Source organism: Pinus tabuliformis, chromosome X, assembly GCF_031772625.1.
Source record: "Pinus tabuliformis cultivar Carrire ecotype Pingquan chromosome X, CPIR1, whole genome shotgun sequence".
Classification (NCBI taxonomy): Eukaryota; Viridiplantae; Streptophyta; class Pinopsida; order Pinales; family Pinaceae; genus Pinus; species Pinus tabuliformis.
In genome coordinates this window covers 1,611,600,903-1,611,620,985 of record NC_142308.1, presented here as the reverse complement: position 1 = coordinate 1,611,620,985, position 20,083 = coordinate 1,611,600,903, and positions in this window count along the sequence as shown.

The following is a 20,083-nucleotide window of genomic DNA, read 5'->3' as shown; positions in this document are numbered from 1 at the left end:
TCTTGATATGTCCTTCTATCTTGAGAGTTTGAGGAGTGGTAATTCTTGCCAATGCTTTACAAGATATGGTCTGATTCATTTCTTCTTTCTCTGGGGTGGGGTCCTGGCGTATATCTTCTTCTTTTGATGTTTCTTGATCTTTTCCTTCCTCCTCTTCATATTCTATGTAAAATAATTTCTTCTCAGCACACTTATGACCTTTAGTGCATTTTCTATCACAATTGTAACAAAACACTTTTTCTCTTTTTTCTTCCAATTATTGTGGTGTAACCCTTGTAGGTTGTGGAAGGCTAGGAGAAACAACACTTCCATCTTTATAGTTGTGAGGGGTATGCTTCCTAGTTTCCATAATTTTGCTTTCCACTATGTCACAAAGCCCTTTTACTCTTTCCAATTATTGTGGTGTTGCTCTAAAGAAGGTGTTGCTCTTTGTATCCTCATAATGTGCTATCATTTCCTCCGTGAAAATTGATCACGTAACAAGTTGTTTACGAGAACAAATCCCTTCATACCATAAAAATTGATCCGGTTATAAATATGAATATGCAATACATACCTTTTGTAACAGTGGTACACCATATAGATCAAAATATTGCTCCATCTGAAGTATCCAATTTACCGGATCCTTGCCATGAAACTTCCTCATCTTGATTTTTCTTGATTTTAGGAGCATGATCTTGAAACGACTGTAACTCTGTACTTTCAGATCTTTAAGTTCTGAAAGTGCGACCTATAGTAGCCCTCTGTGTCCTCTTTCCAATGCCACCAGTCTGATCCAAATTGGATTCTCCAAGAAAGAATTATGCACAATCTCCCAAGATGACCTGATTATAGACCTTTCCAGAAGAGTGAACTTGTATGAAGTGCCACGTGTCACTGTTTCGACCTTTGGCACTGAAAAATATATACACGAAACTACAGTCCATCCTCTTTCTGTCCCTTCTTACAAAATTTCAATCCGATGCTCAGAGAGAAAGTTATGACGATTTTCCCCGGGTCACTTGTTTGGAATTTAATTCATGAGTCTTCAAAAAGACCAACTTCCTCAGATCATATCTCCGTAAATATAGCGCAAAAATATTTGAAATTCGGACTCGAGATTCAGCGCGATTTCTTCTCAAATGGGTTTTTTTTAGCTTCTGAAACGTCGCAGAAAAAAAGTTATAGCGAAAATGCCACGATGACCTGTTTGGAGCAGCGAAACCCTAGAATCCAAAGCTCTGATACCAAATGTTATGAAACCAGCTCAAGAAAAGATAGAAAAGATAGATCAACGCCTTATAATTTAGCCTCTTCGAGGGGGCAACCTCCTTTACATTACATAAATGAACAATTCTTCGATGATACAAATGAAAAGACCTCCTTTCTATATATAGGAGTCTAAGGGGTCATAACATAATCAGAGCCGACATAACAATAATAATGTAAGGGCACAATAATAACAATAGTGGGCTTCTATGGGGCACAATAGTAACAATATGGGCACTACATGGGTACATCAATATAATAAGTGGGTTGTACTAATAACAATAAGGGGTTACACTAGTAGTATAGGGGCCTAACAAAATTACAATTTTAATTCACAATTTAATTCAAGGAAAAATTAAATTAGAATTTTTGGATTCTATTTTTAACATTTCTTGTTGCTATTTTCAACATTCCCTCTCAACAAGAAAGGAATTCAACTCGATCCCGACCCTGAAACTTTGGAATGTTCTGCATGCAACACTTCTCTCTAGTGTTGTTTCTACATCAATTCCAGAAACAAAAAAACATCCAACTTGAATCAGTATGATGTATCTGTCATCAAAGTCTTTGACAACTATAGCCTCTATCGACTGAAAACTCTGCACTTTTGCTGACTCTACCTCTTTGCACTGTTGTCAACCCTTCTCTATGCTTTTTAGTATCTGACTACTCTAGTGTATGTCACTCTGATCTCTGATTGCATCAATCGCCAGTGATTCCTCCGGCTACTATGTACTTTGGGCTCCCATAACAAGGTACAATCCATGAGATAAAACCACTCAATGGACCTTGCCCAATTTCGGCCCTCTTGGGACTATCACTTCACATCGCCCCACCTCACACCTGGAGGTATAGTTGCATGTGCTCGTTCTGCCCACTTGGCTCAAAATTTCCCATTACTAGAGGTCTGTGCATGAGTGGATGCTTCCACTCAGTTTCCTTTCTGCTTCTCCAATTGTGGTTGCTCCACAATTGTCTAAGATTGCTTCTAAGACTTCTTCTAGGGCTACATTTTGAGAGGTAATTTTCTCTCCCTCTCAACTACTAAGACTCTAACCTTTTCCTTGCTCCTCAATCCTTTGCATGCATCTTGTACCTCAAGAGCATACAGGTTCTTGACCCGTGCACCGATCTGTTTTACTTGTCCCATGGCCATGTGTCTAAGGAAAACCTTTCCCTTACTAAAATTCACATCGTAGCCATGGTCTTCCAATACCACGACTAAAACTAGATTCTTCTTTAGTCCTGGAACATACATCACATCTGTGATCTTGGGAGGGGAGCCAAAGTCCCTCTGAAAGGTAACCATACCGATCCTGGTAGCTCTATACCTCCCGTTATATCCAAACTTTATGCTCTGCTTGAGGTATTTCTCCTCAAAATCACTAAAGAGATCTTTGTTCCCCGTCAAATGGAATGAGGCACCACTGTCAAGATAAGACACTCCTCCCATGATAGTGTTGGCCATGCATGCAATGAGAGTGAAATCAAGTTCGAATTGTGAAGCTAGAGCTTCACCTGTTGTAGCTATTGCAAGCTCCTTCTTGCTTGCTTTCTTCTGTGGGAAATTCATGGCACAGTTCTCATGCTCATGACAGTGAAAACACTTGATTTTTGACAAGTCCATCTTCTTTCTTCCCACCTCGCCTTGGGACTTCTTTCCCTTGGCATTCTTTGCCTTACTCACTAAGGAAAAATCCTCTTCCACTTTCTTGGAAGAGGTCCCATCTCTGGTGTTCCATCGAAACTCCTCTTATACCAAATCCAACCACAATCATTCCCAATCTAGCAGCGTCTCCCTCCCATTGACAGTCTTGATAACTATGCCAACTTTTGGAAAGTCCTAGAAGAGATAGGATCACCATATCATCCTTAGCAACAATGATTCCAACACTTCCAAGTTCATCTTGACAATGAGTGAACTTGGTCAAGTAATTTGGAATTGAGTTGCCTGACTCCATCTTGATTTTTTCGAAGTTTATCTTTCAGTGACAACTTCCTATGGTCACTATTGTTCTGGAAAAGGTCTGTCAATGCCTTCCACATAGAATATAGAGTATCCTTCCCATGAAAACTCGAGATAATGTGGTCTCGAACTCCCTCAAGGATTATCCACCTTGCCCTTGCCACACACTTCTTCCATTCAGCTAGATCTTTTGCATATGATGTTGGTGGTTTATGAATGCCTTGATCAATGAATTCCTTCAAGCCATTATCCTCCAACACGACCTCCATCATGTCCTTCCAGGATATGTAATTCAATCTTCCATCCAAGGCATACTCGAGCTGAAAACTGTAGAAGTCCATCTGCCAATCTTGAAGTATGTATTGCAAATTTGAATTTCACCTGTAAACCTGAACTCAAAAACATCAAAATCTCCTCTACTGTGCTATAATCGACTCTGATATCATGTATATTTTCCTTTGGATTCACAACTCATGTAATTTCCTAAAACACAAGACAATAATCTACTCTACTCTTTACAGCAGAAGCCCATAAAGATCGATGAAAACAATAATCAACAAGAGGAAGAACATCAGTGGCACATAACACAATATTTATCTGGGGAAACCACAACTGAAAACCCCTACTATCTATATTGTATTAATCATAAATCAAAGATGAGAATACAATGCTTGTTCTCACAAGAACAATCCCAAGACAAGTATAATCAACTCTCATCTCACAAGCTAGCTCAAGCCAAATCCTTAGCCTATTCTGCAACTCTCCAAGCCCCTATTTCCTTGCGCAATTCCTAGGATGAATAACCCATATTTAAAGGGAATTCATTCTTCCAAAACTGCACAATCCAAACATGGGTCCTTCTATGATTGCATGCATGATATTTACAAATCAGTAAATCATATAATTGATAGTACACTGTCCCTGTACTTTAGTCTCAACTGGGTCTTTCTCAAAACTGACATGCATGAGTTTCTCATGAGGCAATATTCAGTTAACTGGAGTAACACTTGTGGATGCACCAGTGCACCAACTGGATGTTAGCGCTCTATTAGTTCCACAAACAGTTAGAACTAATTTAGCTGACTATAACTCACTAAACCGAGTTAATCTAATTACAACTCAAATAAACTCATCTTGGACCCCTAAAATTTAGGGAGAACATATACATGACTACATAAAGACTTCCAACTTGAAATTGCTAAGTTAATTAAACTTAATTAACTATTACAAGTTGATATGAGAAAATAATTACAATTTTAATTCATAATTAATTCAAGGACAAATTAAATTGGAATTTCTGGGTTCTATTTTTAGCATTTCTTGTTGCTATATTCAATAAGATGTAAGCACTCTCGGCATGATTTCTCAGCACAACATATTATGGATCCGACAATCACATTTTGTATCCCCCCAAATGACGTTAACAAGATATCCAGTTCCCTTAAACCCTCACCCTCCGTAGAGATAGATCACAAGATATCAGTTCCCTTAAACTCTCTGTAAAGAGAGATCAGGTCTTCAACCCATGGCGGAAACACCTCCAAAATTAATTGATAATAAGCGTCCAACTAGGGTGATATCGAGTACCACCGAAGATGGAAGATCAACAAGAAACATGAACACAAATGGAATCTAGAAATGTTGCAGCCCTTTATTTATATTAATAGTAGAAAACAAGATGCATGCCAACTGAAGCCCTTGCCATGCGACATATATGGCTGCTCATCAAATAAGAAAACAAAAGACTGAAGCACAATCATGGACCCTGGATGGACCCACAAGACAAATCACGTCCGTGGGTTTTCGTCTCTAGAGTAGACTAGAACTGGCCACGACATGTTCTCAACACAATAAGATAGATAAATCTGGAATGCCCCCAAATGCCTAGCTTCTATCCCCTTTTATAGGCTTGATGGACTCTGTGGACACCCTATTTTATTATTTTCCCTCGAAAACTGAAGGCAAATACCATGGGTTGATACCATGGGAAAATACCATGGTAAATCCCATGGAGAGATTCCGTCCATTTTGACCAAATAAAAAAATGGAATATTACATAATCAATTAATGATATGTGATACATAAAGAAACATATTTTCATAGCTCATATTTTGGGGTCACAAATTGTTAGTCTATTTTGTTATTATTCGTATAAGCATGTCTATTTTGGAATATAGCTTACAAAAAATTAATTTAATTATCAAGCAGCATAGATCCATCTTAAATCCAAATTTACCAAGCCCCGAGAGGGATCAAATCTCTTTTCACTCTAAAATAGGCTTGCATATCAAGAGATTTGATCCCTCTTTGTGCTTGGTAGATCTGGAGTTAATATGGATCTATGTTGGTTTTTAATTTTTTATAAATATATAATAATTTAAAGGTAAACAAAAACATAAAAACTATATAAAAAAGGAAGCAATGAAGCATCTTTTATATGAATGTTCTTTGCAAGATCTTATTTGACTCTAGTTGAATCTCAATTCAAGAGCATTCTATAAGACTATTTACATTGGTCGAAATACTTTTTGTCTTTTTGTCATTTTCAACTTGATGAGGAAAAAAAACATTATTAATTAGAGATATCAAACTATCTGATAGATACCTAGAAATGTCTTTATATGATCTCAAATTATTAATACTAAATTCTCACACACACATATTTTATATAATAATTTAAAAGTAAACAAAAACAAAAAATGGAACAAAAATCTGCTTGATATTTAGTCAAAGCAAGGTTTCAAAATTGGAATAAATTTTTAAATTTGATTATAATAAATGAAAAATAATATGAGAATGCTTCTACATATGCTCATTTCATTGTATCAATGCTAGTAATCTTTCAATAAAATTACCACTTAAATTTGATTATAATAAATGAAAAAGATAATATGAAAATGCTTCTACATATGCTCATTTCACTGTATCAATGCTAGTAACCTTTCAATAAAATTACCACTTACTTTGCAAAGCAATCAATTTTATATGATCTATCTTATAGAATAATCACAAACAAATTCTTATAGCAATATGAACAATATCATTCTTGCAAGTGGATAATTTTTTTATGATTATGTAAAAAATAGCTAGAATTTATTCATAAGATCTTAAATTTTTAAAACTAAATTATACTAAACTTAAACTTTTGATATACATATAAAAGTAAACAAAAACATAAAATCAAACACTAACTCATCACACTACATATAGACAGACACAAACAAAGCAATAGATATAAAGTAAACTGCCCTAAAAAAACTAAGCTTTAGAGTCTCCATATATCAACGGAGTTGTCTATAATGCGACTTTTTGGAGATTCCGGTGACGGAATCCGGCGGAAGAAATTGAGGTTAAATCTTGATTTGTTGCAGTTAAAATGGTTTTTTAACTGCATATTTGGATTCAGCACCCTAGAAAACCCCTGGGACGCTTTCATTGTGCAGAAACTAGCTATCAAACTTGCGATTCCAATAAATTCGTGCCGGATTTCGACCGGAAAAACCCGCCGGAAAAGCTTTCAAAAAGTCGCGTTATAGACAACTACTATATCAACTAGGTTCATAATAACTCAATTATGATCAAATTTATAATATTATTAATTTAAGACGTCAAACTATGTAAAATTTACTTTAAAATACCTTTATGAGATCTCAAACTATTGAAACTATAATATAATATATATATATATATATGGTAAACAATAACAAAAAAAACTATATAAAAAATAGTTGGGAAACTTAAAAAAAACACAACTATATAACAATGGAAAGCTCAATTACATATATATATATAACTTGGTGAAAAAGTGTTAATATTGTACAAAAGATAAAGTACAAGTAAATTAAATCTCATACATCATATTACAAAATTATATACCAATTTTTTTTCTATATTCCTATGACAATCTTTTGAAAAGTGGAAAGATCAAATGACTAACATGGCAACTAAGCCCTCGCACAGAAGAGGGGACAAACCAATGTCATTCAATATGGTAGGCACTGATAGTCACGTTACTATTGTGATTATCATGGATTTAAATTGGACAAACATGTAATGGAGGTTGTGATTGATCAATGGATTTAAATTGGACAAACATGTAATGGATTTAAGGGAATTAGGCCAAGGTAAAATAAAATCAGAGATGTAATGGAAACTCATACACAAATAAATAAACATTTTCATGACAGAGGATAATAATAAAAAGATAAATTTCTTGTTGCTAAATTTTATATTGGTATGAGAGATAATTAATTTTAAAAGCAAAAAATATTTCAAAAAATATGATTCACTTATTTTTATTAATAATAGTTGATGGATAAGTACAATTATTCAAATTTTTTTATGTATGAAAAATTGATAGGAATTTTATGATTTTAAATAGGTGACGTGAGACAATAATATTATGGGTAAAAATTAGAGTTGTAAAAACTGCCAACTGTAAATCAAATTGACTATTTTATCTCAATTTTATTTTGTTTTTATTTCCACTAGTCAAAATGTTAAACATTATATTACAACATCTATATCATACTGGGCTGGAGAGCCCCTTTCTACAATTAAACTAACTATTTTATTTTGACCAAGTCAAAATGTTAAACATTACATTACAACATCGCTACCATAGAAGGCTAGAGAACACCTCTCTCAGCAATAATTATTAGGTGGATGGTAGGGATTGAACTTCCATTGAGTATTCTAGAATATTCTTAGTAGTATACACAAATAAAATGTTGAGATCTATCCCTGAAGTAGTTTTGCCTTTTTTGTCTTTTAATTAAATTAATTAATTAAAATGAATGGTATATAAACATAGTGTCATATGAAATTAGTTATGGTTTTTTTAGCATGTCGTATTGATAAGCCATGGTATTGTAGCAAAGTTTATTAATCTCCATGGTAAAGTGGGGTAAATATCAATGGATGATAATCTTATTCATTTTTTTCAAGCGTATACATAATAATCATAATAATAATATGATATCCAATTTTAAAGTGATAAGGTCATATCCAAGCGAGACACCAAATTGGTGTATGAAATCCCCTTGTTTGTGGGACAAGGGACCCACCTCCCTGCAAATATTTGACTACTAAAGTCTACTAAGGCATACATACTCTACCCTCATATGATTTTGAACCTGTGACCTCTTACAAGGAAACACATGCTCTTAACCATTAGACACACTCAAGTTGTTTAATGTATAATAATAATAATAATAATATAAAATAAATTTATAATTTAATTAGTTCTATGATTTTTTCAATTTTAACAATGTGAGATGTATTATGAAGTGATTAGTCTAGCCAGAGGGTGTGGGTCCTTTGGGTGGACCTACCTTGATTTGTGCTTTGATGCAAATCTTCCATAAAATCTCCCTCTCACACACCCACACACATATATAATTTTTGATTTATTTTTTTAATTATTATTAGTATTTTATAATAGTGTTGATAGGAATAGGTCATCCACAATTTAAATTTAATATTTATTAATTATTAGGTGAATGGTAGAGATTTAACCTCCATGGAATATGCCAAAATATTCATAGTAGTATTCACACATAAGGGGATTAAATTTATCTCCAAATTAGTTATGCTTTTTTGAGCCAAGAGGTTCATTCTACAACCCAGTATGAGAGAGATGTGTAAGTATGTATGTGTTCAACTTGGAGTTGACACGTGTCTCTTTTAAAATAAAAATAAAATAAAAATTTATTTAAATAAAAAAACATCAATAATATTACTAAGGAGAAGTAGCAAATTTTTTCACTCACTCTCAACCATGAATAAAATATTTCACATGGGATATAATAAAAAAAAAAAAATGAATATACGTGTTGGGTTTGTTTAATTAAAAATATAATAAAACATCAATAATCTCACTCTTAGTGTCCATACTAAGGAGAAGTGGTAAAAAAATTTCAATGTCACTCTCAACCATAAATAAAATATTTTGATGTCCATATAAAACAACATAATCTTATATCAATTTATGAAGAAATAAAGTAGTTAAAAGTTAAAAAAGAGCTATATCTTCATTATATAAAGCAAGTAAATATTATTATTATTTTTATTTTTTTTAATTTATTTATTTATGGCATACATTAAAAAAATGCAACATAAGCAATAAAAAATCACAAGTGGTGTCTCTCTCTTTATATATATATATATATATATATATATATATAGGATCAAATTTGTCGAGGTGTGAACATTTTATTCAAATTTGACACTATAAAAGAAGTTTTCACTTCAAGAAACTTGATCCCTCTTGGTTCTTGTTAGATCAATGGTTAAGATGGATCTATACTAGTTAATTAATTTATCTCAAATTAATTAATTAATGAAAATATCATATCAACACATGTCATATTGAGCATGTGGTATTGATAAATTATATATTGGCTCATAATATTGTAACTAGAGCTATTTACAAGTTAAAAATTTTCATAATAAAATGAGATTAAATATTCACAATTAAAAAGTTGTAACATATTTTTAAAAATATACATATATTTAACACATATTAATTTTTTTTATAAATAATAATAATTTAAAATAAAATAAAATTACAACAACTAAACTATGCTGATACATATACATATTTTTTTTATGCTGATATACTAAACTATGCCTATATACTCCATTTTTAATATTTCTAATATAGACTCAATTTTCAATATTTCTTATATCGATGAAAAGTTCAGTCGATATATTAAGCGTTTCAAAACCTATAATCCAATTTAATTCCAGAAACACTATAACTAACTAACTGTGTTATATTCAGTCGAAAGAAAATATTTTTTATAACGAAATTAATTACTGTTTTACTAGGTATGACATTGATATTTACTTTTGGATCTCAAAATGGGTGAAAAAACAGGGCATAGAAAATTGTGACAGTCAAAATTGTGGATAAAGATTATTCACCAGTAAAGGTATTGATGAAAAACTTGTAATAATATAGGTATGATTCATGGTATAAAGGACAACTCGTGATTTTAAATTTGTAAAAATTACAAATGATTTGGATTATAAAATGCTAATTTTGAATTATTCGATTGTACTATATCAAGACTCAAAATCTTTTGCTTTCACATATTGCAGATCCCATTACCTCAAGAGATATCTCACATGAAGAGATATCGCAGATAGAAATAACAATGAAGACTTTAGTTTTCATGAAGTTGAATGTTTCATTGATTGTGAAGAAAATTTTGAAAGGACAAAGAAGGGACATGAATAGCTTGCTCAAATCACACAATTACCTTCATGAGAATCACTAGGAGAAAACAATGTGTGGAGCTTTCATCACCAATTACTCCATGTCCACAAAAAGAAAATGTTATATTTTTGCACATTGAGCCAATACCAACTAAGCACAGTTATATTTAACATAAGAAGTATACAAACCTCTTGTTCAATAAGTCTAGAACTAAATCTCTCAGCCTAAGACTCCTCTACATTAGTACCCTAAATCTATTGGACCTTCAACACCAAAGCTCAATGGTTTTGAAGAAACCACAGATTACTATGAGCCTGTAAAACAAATCGTGTCTTTTAGTCCCAAGCAGGCTAGTCTCTTCCAAATTAAAGAAGAAAAACGAGAAGATTGAGAGATTGAAGGAAAAGATTGAAGAATCCAAGATTCTGAATAGTATTGTGAAGAGTGAGAACACAATTTTAAAGGAAAAAAGCGCCGGGTTGTAGGAGGAAATCGAGAAATTAACATCAAAGAATAAAAAATTGTTAAATTTGTCAAAAAAATGGCACAAACGAATATAATATTTGGTATTGCATAATAGGACTTTGGGAATGAAACTCAGGGTAGAACAAAAGAGGAAAGGGGCCAATGTGAATATATCAATTGGTACCCATTAACACAGATGAGGCATCTATCAAGTTTGTTTGTTTGTTTTTTTCCCAGTTTTGAACAACTTTGTACTTAGACATCAACCATATATGTTGCTTGGGACATGCAAAATCTCAGGCATGGGGAGATGTCACGTCTCTAATCTGATGCCATTTTCATTGCTACCTATCCCCTTTTTGACCATAATAATCTTACCTTTTTACCTTGTTATCGTTCCCTTTATCCTATTTTCAATTAAAAGGCCATTCTAGAGCTTACAAGGTAATTACATTGTTAATTTAATGGCTTACCATTGTTTTTTTGTAAATTAGGTGGATTAAAAATTGTTTTATTATTAATGATTGTTTAACCAATTCAAGTCTTGTAACTGTTGATTTGTGTAGTTTTGGAGGTACTCCAAGCCCTAGGGTTCAGGGTTTGGAGGGAAAAGCGCCACAAGGGTCACCTGTGGGCTTGGAACCCAAGGATGGGGTTTTGCACTCAATTATGTTTGGGGCATTTCCTAGAGGACATTTCTACATGTGGTGGCATGAGACGATAGAGGGTGGAAAGACGAATCTAACACTTCGAGAATCGTTGAATTTCGAATTGTAGAAGTGGAGAAATGGATTTTTGAAGTTATATGGTGGGATTGCAATGTGAATGTCAAGGTTGACCTAAGGAGTTTTAAGCACATGACAGTTTGGAAGCCCCTAAATTATAACGTTGGAGGAGCCCTTGTATTGGATATAAATACAAGGTGAAGACAAAGCATTTGAGCATCCATTTGTGCAACACTCACACATGAGAAAGACTCGTGAGAGAGAAGAAATTCTTTGCCCTAGCCACAACAAGGAGGAGACAGGACAACGTGGGTTTTGAGGTTTGTTTCAGGATTATTTTGAGGACTGAGTTGCTGTGAGGGGAGGCCGAGGCAAATCTCTAGAGGGACGAGGCAAGAGAATCTGTTTCAGCCTGCGTAGAGGGCTCTTGGGTGTAGAAATCTTGGAGGAAGGGCAGTGTATGCTGCTGTAGGTGGGCCGCAGGCCCTACCTCATCTTTGGAGGGCATCATGGAGTTGTTTAAGGGCTGTCTATGCCCAGGAAAACAACCAAGGGTGCCAACATTTCTCTAAGACCAGGCCACAAGCAAGGAGGGTTATTTTGGTGGCTGATTGGGGGTTGTTACTACAACTAAATGTGCCCTAACCAGTCACAAATATGGCAACAATAACTCAGACTTGGACAACAATGTTGATGAGTGTTGGATCCGTGTTTTTGGGTCAGTTTGGATCAATTTGATATTGCAGCCTATTGGAGGACTTTCCGAGGAGGCGAAGAGTCCATCTTAGGAGCATAATTGACAATGTAGTATTGGGTATCTTTGGACTGTTCGAGGGCATCGTGTGGATGTCCAAAGTAGTCCTAAACGAGTAGTCTTGAAGTGACAAAGATAACTGAAGATTGGGTGAAGTTTGTAGCCTTATGAGTAGCTCTTTGATGGATGAAAGAGGCTACTATAAGGAAGATTGGAGCTCAAGAATTGGCCAACCTAGAGAGAAGATTTATGAGCTCATGTACATGCAACATAAGTGATATGAAACAAGTTTAGGTGGCAGTCCTCCTAGAATCTCGATGTGTAGTAGCCTTGATGGACTAAGGCACTACTAGTGAGCAGTACGAAAGCAAAGGACCGACAGGACAAGATACGACATAGAAGCTGCAACGAAGTTTGTCATTGTATCTTGTATACCATAGACTGTTGTATTATTCAGATTTGGTTTAATATAACGAAGATTGGGATTATACAATATTGTACAATTATTTGTTAAAAACTGTGTATATTTGTGCATGTGTGATTTATTGCTTTATATTTCCGTTGTGCAAAATAGTTTATGGTTGAGATTCTTGGTTTGGTAGCATCAGTGATTTTAAGACTCTAACCTAGACCCAAGGTCATGTAAATTCAACATGGTATCAAAGCGTGTCTGAGCTACTTTGGAATTAAGTAAACAAAGTTGTGCGCAACGAAGTACAACGTGAGAGGGAGTGGGTCACATTGTAAGTGAAGGGCTCACTACAATGTCGAAGTTGCAGGAAGGTCTCCGGTATGAGGATAGGTTGGAGAGGTTGTCCAACTATAGTCCTTGGAAGGAAAGGATCAAGTTGGTCTTGCAGGTCAACATGATCTGGGAGTTCGCCGAGAAAGGGACCAAGAAGCCAACCGACCCTAAGGAGCTGGAAATATATGAAGATTTGGATGCAAGGGCGAGATTGATCATCCTAAATGGTGTGAAGGGTGCCTTAATACCTCATTTGTCCAGGAAGAAGAATGCACATGAGATGTGGACGGCTCTTCAAAATTTGTTCTAGAATAAGAAAGAGAACCAAGTACTGGTATTGGTGGATAAGTTGAAGTCCACCAAGATGATAAAGGGTGAAAGTGTGACCTCATATCTGACGATATTGTCTCAGGTCAAAGATGAGCTTGTTGCCATCAGTGTGACTATGTCAGATGGAGATATGGTAAGGATTGCCTTGAAAGGGTTCACCGAGGAATGAAAACCCTTTATCAAAGTAATCATCTCCAAAGAGAAGCTGCCAGACTGGGATATGCTATGGGATGACTTCCTTCAGGAAGAGTTGTGAGACGAGGATATTCATCCAAAGAAGAAGTCTTTCGATGATGTGGCACTTGTAGCATGAATGAAGGGTAATAAAAAAAAGGATTTAAGTAAAGTCAAGTGTTTCAACTGTGGCGAGATGGGTCATTATTCGTCGAGATGTACGATGAAGAAGAAGGGAGATGATGAAAAGAGGAAAGGAAAGTAGGCCACCAGTGTTGCCACTTCAACTAAGATAGATGATCTCACCAGGAGATTGGAAGAGGAGGACTTTGCTATGATTTCTCATTTCTCACAGGGTATTATCAATGAGGATGGATGGTACGTGGATAGTGGTGCGACGAAACATATGACAAGGTCATAGGAGGTTTTTGAGACTCTAGCTGAATGGACTCGAAGTTGCACATGGTGTTGGGTGACAAGAGTCAGTTGGAGATCCGAGGATCGGGTGTTGTGCCATTCAGGATGGAGATAGGATGTGTGATGTGGGTCTAGGATGTACTGTTTGTACCAGGACTCAGATATAGCGTGATTTCTGTCTTGATGATCGAGAGGAAGGGGTTTGAGGTCTTGTTCCAATATGGGAAGGCAAGACTTAGGCCCAAAGGCTCTAAGTCTAATGAGATTATACTTGGAGTTAAAGAGCATGGTCTCTACAGGTTGACGGGCAAGCCTGTGGATCATGGAAAGAAGCAGGTGGAGCAGGTGCAAGTTCCAGAGAAGCAGGAGAAGGTGTAGGTGCAGGTGCAGGCTTCAAAGGAGCAGGTACAGGTTCCCGAGAAGAAGGTACACCTTCCTGAGAAGAAGGTCTAGGTTCCAGAGACTTAGAGGGAGTCAAGTTTGAGAGGGAGCTTGTAGGTTCAGAGGGAGACTCTGCAGTCCAAGAAGAGTGCATGGTCAGTGGGGAGCAAGGGTGCTCCTACAACTGCCAAGAAGGAATCATGGAGAGAGTGGAAGACGTTATAGCATAATAAGAAGCAAGGTGTTTCCAGCAGTGACAATGACACTTCCGAGAAGGGTGTAGTTCATCGTACAAGGATTACTGCGATTATGAGTGCCAGGAGTTGGGCAAGTGTTGCGAGCAGTGATGACGATGACAAAGTACTTCCTAGTCTTGGAAGTACCTCCCTCGCTAAGAGGGAGTGTTGATTTGTGTAGTTTGGGAGGTACTCCAAGCCCTAGTGTTCAAGGTTTGGAGGGAAAATCGCCACAAGGGTCACTTGTGGGCTTGGAACCCAAGGATGGGATTTTGTACCCAATCGTGTTTGGGGCATTTCCGGGAGGACATTTCTACATGTGATGGCATGAGACGATATAAGGTGGAAAGACGAATCTAACACTTTGAGAATCGTCGAATTCCAAGTTGTAGAAGTGGAGAAATGAATTTTTGAAGTTATATGGTGGGATTGCAATGTGAATGTCAAGGTCAACCTAAGGATTTTTAGGCACATGACAGGGTGGCATCCCCTAAATTATAACGTTGGACAAGGTGAAGACAAAGCATTTGAGCATCCATTTGTGCAACACTCACACTTGAGAAAGACTCGTGAGAGAGAAGAAATTATTTTCCCTAGTCGCAACAAGGAGGAGACGGGACAACATGGGTTTTGAGGTATGTTTCAGGGTTCTTTTGAGGACCAAGTTGATGTGAGGAGAGGTCGAGGCAACTCCTTAGAGGGACGAGGCAAGAGAAGGTTGTTTCAGCCTGCGTAGAGGGCTCTTGGGTGCAAAAATCTTGGAGGAAGGCCAATATATGCTGCTGTAGGTGGGCCACAGGCCCTACCTCATCTTTGGAGGGCAACGTGGAGTTGTTTAAGGGTGTATATGCCCAAGACAACAACCAAGGGTGCCAACATTTGTCCAAGACCACGCCGCAACCAAGAAGGGATGTTCTGGTGGCTGATTGGGGGCTATTACAGGAACTAAATGTACCCTAACTAGTCACAGACAAGGATAATTTTAGGGGCGAATGTTCGCCCTTTGGCGAAATTAAGGGGTTTTAAATTTTTAGTGGGCGAATATTTTGTATCATAGTACATTTTTACAAATCACCTCAAATAACCCACCTTATTTTAAGGGAGAGGGTAAAAAAGGTAAATTTAGCCCTTGAAATTAGGACTTACAACCTTCCATTCGCCCATTTTCAAGAATAGGTTTTATTCAAGTGCATCCATTCGCCCATTTTCAAGAATAGGTTTTATTTAAGTGAATCCTATGGGCCAAATACCATATTTATAAAAGAGGTATGGTAAATTAATAAAAATATAAATAAATGAGAGGTATGGTAAATAAATATAACATTTTTTATATTTACTCCATAAGTCACCTTATATACATGTAAGGGTGTAAAAAAATAAAAATATAAGTAAAGTGGAGGTATGGTAAATAAATAAAACGTATTTTTATACTTACTCAAAAGGTATGGTAAATAAATAAAAATATAAATAAACTAGACGTATCATAAATAAATAAAACCTAACTAGACGTATCATAAATAAATAAAACCTCTTTTTATATTTAGTCCATAACCCTCGTTCTATTTATGAAGGCTCAAGAAAGAGGTTTTATTTAAGTGAATCCTATGGGCCAAATACCATATTTGTAAAAGAGGTATGGTAAATTAATAAAAATATAAATAAACGAGAGGTATGGTAAACAAATAAAACATTTTTTTATATTTACTCCATAAGTCACCTTATATTTACGAACACTCAAAAAATGGGTTATATTTAGGTGAAACCTATGGCCAAAATACTATGGGACAAATACCATGGACTAGATTGTTATTAATACCATGCAAAAAACCATTATTAACCCTAATATTAGAATTAATAAAAATAAAAATGGCACATGGTATTGACCCATGGTATTCACCAAAATGGCACATGGTATTGACCCATGGTATTCACCTGGAATGTAGCCTATTTAAATGGGGGAATTAAACCAGCATGTAACCTATGCTAAGATTCACTAGGACTTTACAAAGTTTTATTATTTAGTGAAAGACTCGCCAAGATCTTACAAGATTTTATAATTGAGTAAAATATTCGCCATGCCTGGTGAGAGATTCGCCAAAAAATTATATATACATATTATATTATTGATAAAATCGCCTTCCATTTTTCCTATATACCATGGAGATTCGCCCATTTATTATATTTATAAATTTAGGGGGGGTTCTTAAAATTTTCCCTGGTCACAGATATAACAACAATAACTCATACTTGGACAACAATGTTGATGAGTGTTGGATGCGTATTTTTGGGTCAGTTTGGATCAATTTGATGTTGCAGCCTGTTGGTGCCGTGTGGGGGAATTTTTAAGGAGGCAAAGAGTCCATCCTAGGAGCAGAACTGACATTGTAGTATTGTGCATCTTTGGACTACTGGAGGGCAGTGTGTAGATTTCCAAAGTAGCCCTAGACTAATAGTCTTGAAGTGACGAAGATAGTTGAAGATTGGGTGAAGTTTATAGCCTTATGAGTATCTCTTTAATGGATGAAATAGGCTACTAGAAGGCAAATTGGAGCTCAGGAATTCGCCAACCTAGAGAGTATATTTATGAGCTCATGTACATGCAACATAAGTGATATGCAGCAGTGTCAGGTGGGAGCCCTCCTGGAGTGTCAAAGTGTAGTAGCCTTGATGGCCTAAGGCACTACTAGTGAGCAGTACGGAAGCAAAGGACCGATGGGATAGGATTCGACATAGAAGCTACAATGAAGTTTGTCATTGTATCTTGTATACCATACACTGTTGTATTATTCAGATTTGGTTTAATATAACGAAGATTGGGATTGCACAATATTGTACAATTATTTGTTTAAAACAATGTATATTTGTGCATGTGTGATTTACCGATTTATATTTCCGCTGTGCAAAGTAGTTTATGGTTGAGATTCTTGGTTTGGTAGCGTCAGTGATTTTAAGACTCTAACCTAGACCCAAGGTCGTGGAAATTCAACATTAATTCATATGAGGATTGATAGCCCACCTTGTAGTTTGACATATCTGCAAACTTTTACAAGGAAGTCCAAGGCATGGGTTTTTCTCCTACATGCCTTGAGATGCTTCCATGTTCAACAAACTGGTTTCATAGTAGACAAGGTAAGTGCCATTTTTTGGTCAAACTTGTGGTCAAACTGTGGAAAGAATAGCACATTCGATAATCAAATCAATTATGGATAGCACATTCGATAATCAAATCAATACTATTTTTGTACCACTTAATTTAATTGTGGCTTTCTCCATTTATACAAAGCAACTAAGTTGATGTTTTGAAATATTTTGTGTGTGCATAATTGGTTTGTAGCATTATAGTTTTATAAGCAGTGTGAAGCCAATTGGGATGGCTCGTCAATTCAACCAGTGTTACTCTTATTCTATTATGTGGCATTAGATTGATAATTATAGTTAGTTTACATTTTAACTTCATAAGCATCATATGTTTGGTTAATAGTTTCAGTGCTTTGTTTTTATTTCCTATATCTTTTTTCTGTGTTACTCCTTTGCAGAGACAATAAATATTCCATTGAAGGTTGAAAGATACAGTATGCTCTTCATTCTGTTTAATGCACACTTGAATTCGATATCGGTGAAAAATTGCAATGTGTGTTATTAAGAAACCCCATATTTTTCAATCCAATGATGAGAGATCTCTTTGTGAAGTATTAGTTTATGCAGTGGATTGATTTTCATTCAATACTTGCTTGTCTGCTTTCAATGAAGTCAATCTTAACAACCTATAGAAAAATCTCATTGAAGATTGGAAATGATATTTACTTCATAAATAAGTACATGAACATTTAGTAATATCACTAGAATGAAAGATTGTATTTTATGCCCAGCAAAGCATTTCTCTAATTTATCATCTAGTGAATGAGATCCTTGAAGCATTCTTAATATTTGTTTTAAGTTATTTAGATTTCAAATGTGTAACTTTGTTTTATAATATCATATCAGAATATAAGAGTTTTTCTCATAGGATAGAAAGTCCATTTATGTCCTGAAGCATTCTTAATATTTGTTTCAAGTTATTCAAATTTCAAAGGTGTAATTTTATTTTAAAATATTAAATTAGAATATAAGAGTTTTTCTCATAGGATAGAAAGTCCATTTATGTCCTAAACCTTGCACATATAATGTTAATATTTTGAAAGCTTATGGCCCCTGACTGATAGTTTAGTGTCCATAATTTAAGTTACTTAAATTGACTTACATGGTTCTTAGCTGCTTGATAGGATCATAATGAATTCTTGCCAAAAAACCAATCTTGTCAACATAAAGGAGAAGAGTTATGATTATACAAGTGAGTGTGGGGCCAACACAACTTGCTTCATGCAGACACTTATTTATCACATCAATGTATATGCCAAAATTGGTAGGGGATAAGGGGCGCACTTGCTTGACTTCGATATTGCGTTTAATTTATTTTGACCAACCTTCAATGGTCCTAAGCTTGGCAATGACATTCTCATACAACCTTGTCACAAAACCCTCCACTTGAAAGGAACCATTATCTTTTCTAGCCTCTTCCGTAACTTTGTCCTAGAAGCAATGTTAAAAGCTTTCCTAAAGTCAACAAAACAATAGAAGAGATCATATTTATTATTTCGTCATTCCTCGATAATTAACTTAAGAGTAACAAGATGGTCCATAATTTAGTGATGTTTCCTAAACCTAGTTTAGCCTTTAGCTCTTTTAGTACTATGGCTTTCTAGCCAAAGGCTATTTTTCTTTTCCAAAATAAACCTGTACAATTTGGCTAAGATGTGGATAAGCATAATGGCCTTGTAATTAGTGGGAGTGCTTTTATCTCCACTTTTAAAGATAGCCACAATAAAACTCTGTGTTACTTTATCGATTTGTTTTTAGTGAAACTTTTTGGAAGCTTTTCCGATCTAATTTCTCTAAAATCCGGCAGGAATTTATTGAAATCACAAGCTTGATGGGTAACCCCTGCACAATCGAAGTGCCCTAGGGGTTTTTTAGGGTGCTGAATCCATATATACAGTAAAAAAATCAGTTTAAATAACACAAATCAAGATTTCACCTCAATTTTTCCTGCCAAATTCGACATTGGAAAGTCCAAAAAATCACACTAAAGACAACTCCTTACTTTATTACCAAATTCTATTTTAAAAATAAATATAATTATAACTAAATATAATTTGCAAATATATTCAATAATCCATTAATGATATGTGATACATAAATAAGCATATTTTCCTAACTCATGTTTTAGGGTCACAATTTGTTAACCTATTTTATTATTTATCCAGGAAATGAACTTATTAATAAAATAGAGTTTAAGTCCTTCATAAAATCATTCACATTTATAATTATAATTATAAAAAAATTATTTGTAATTATTATCATTTTTTAATAACATAATTTTT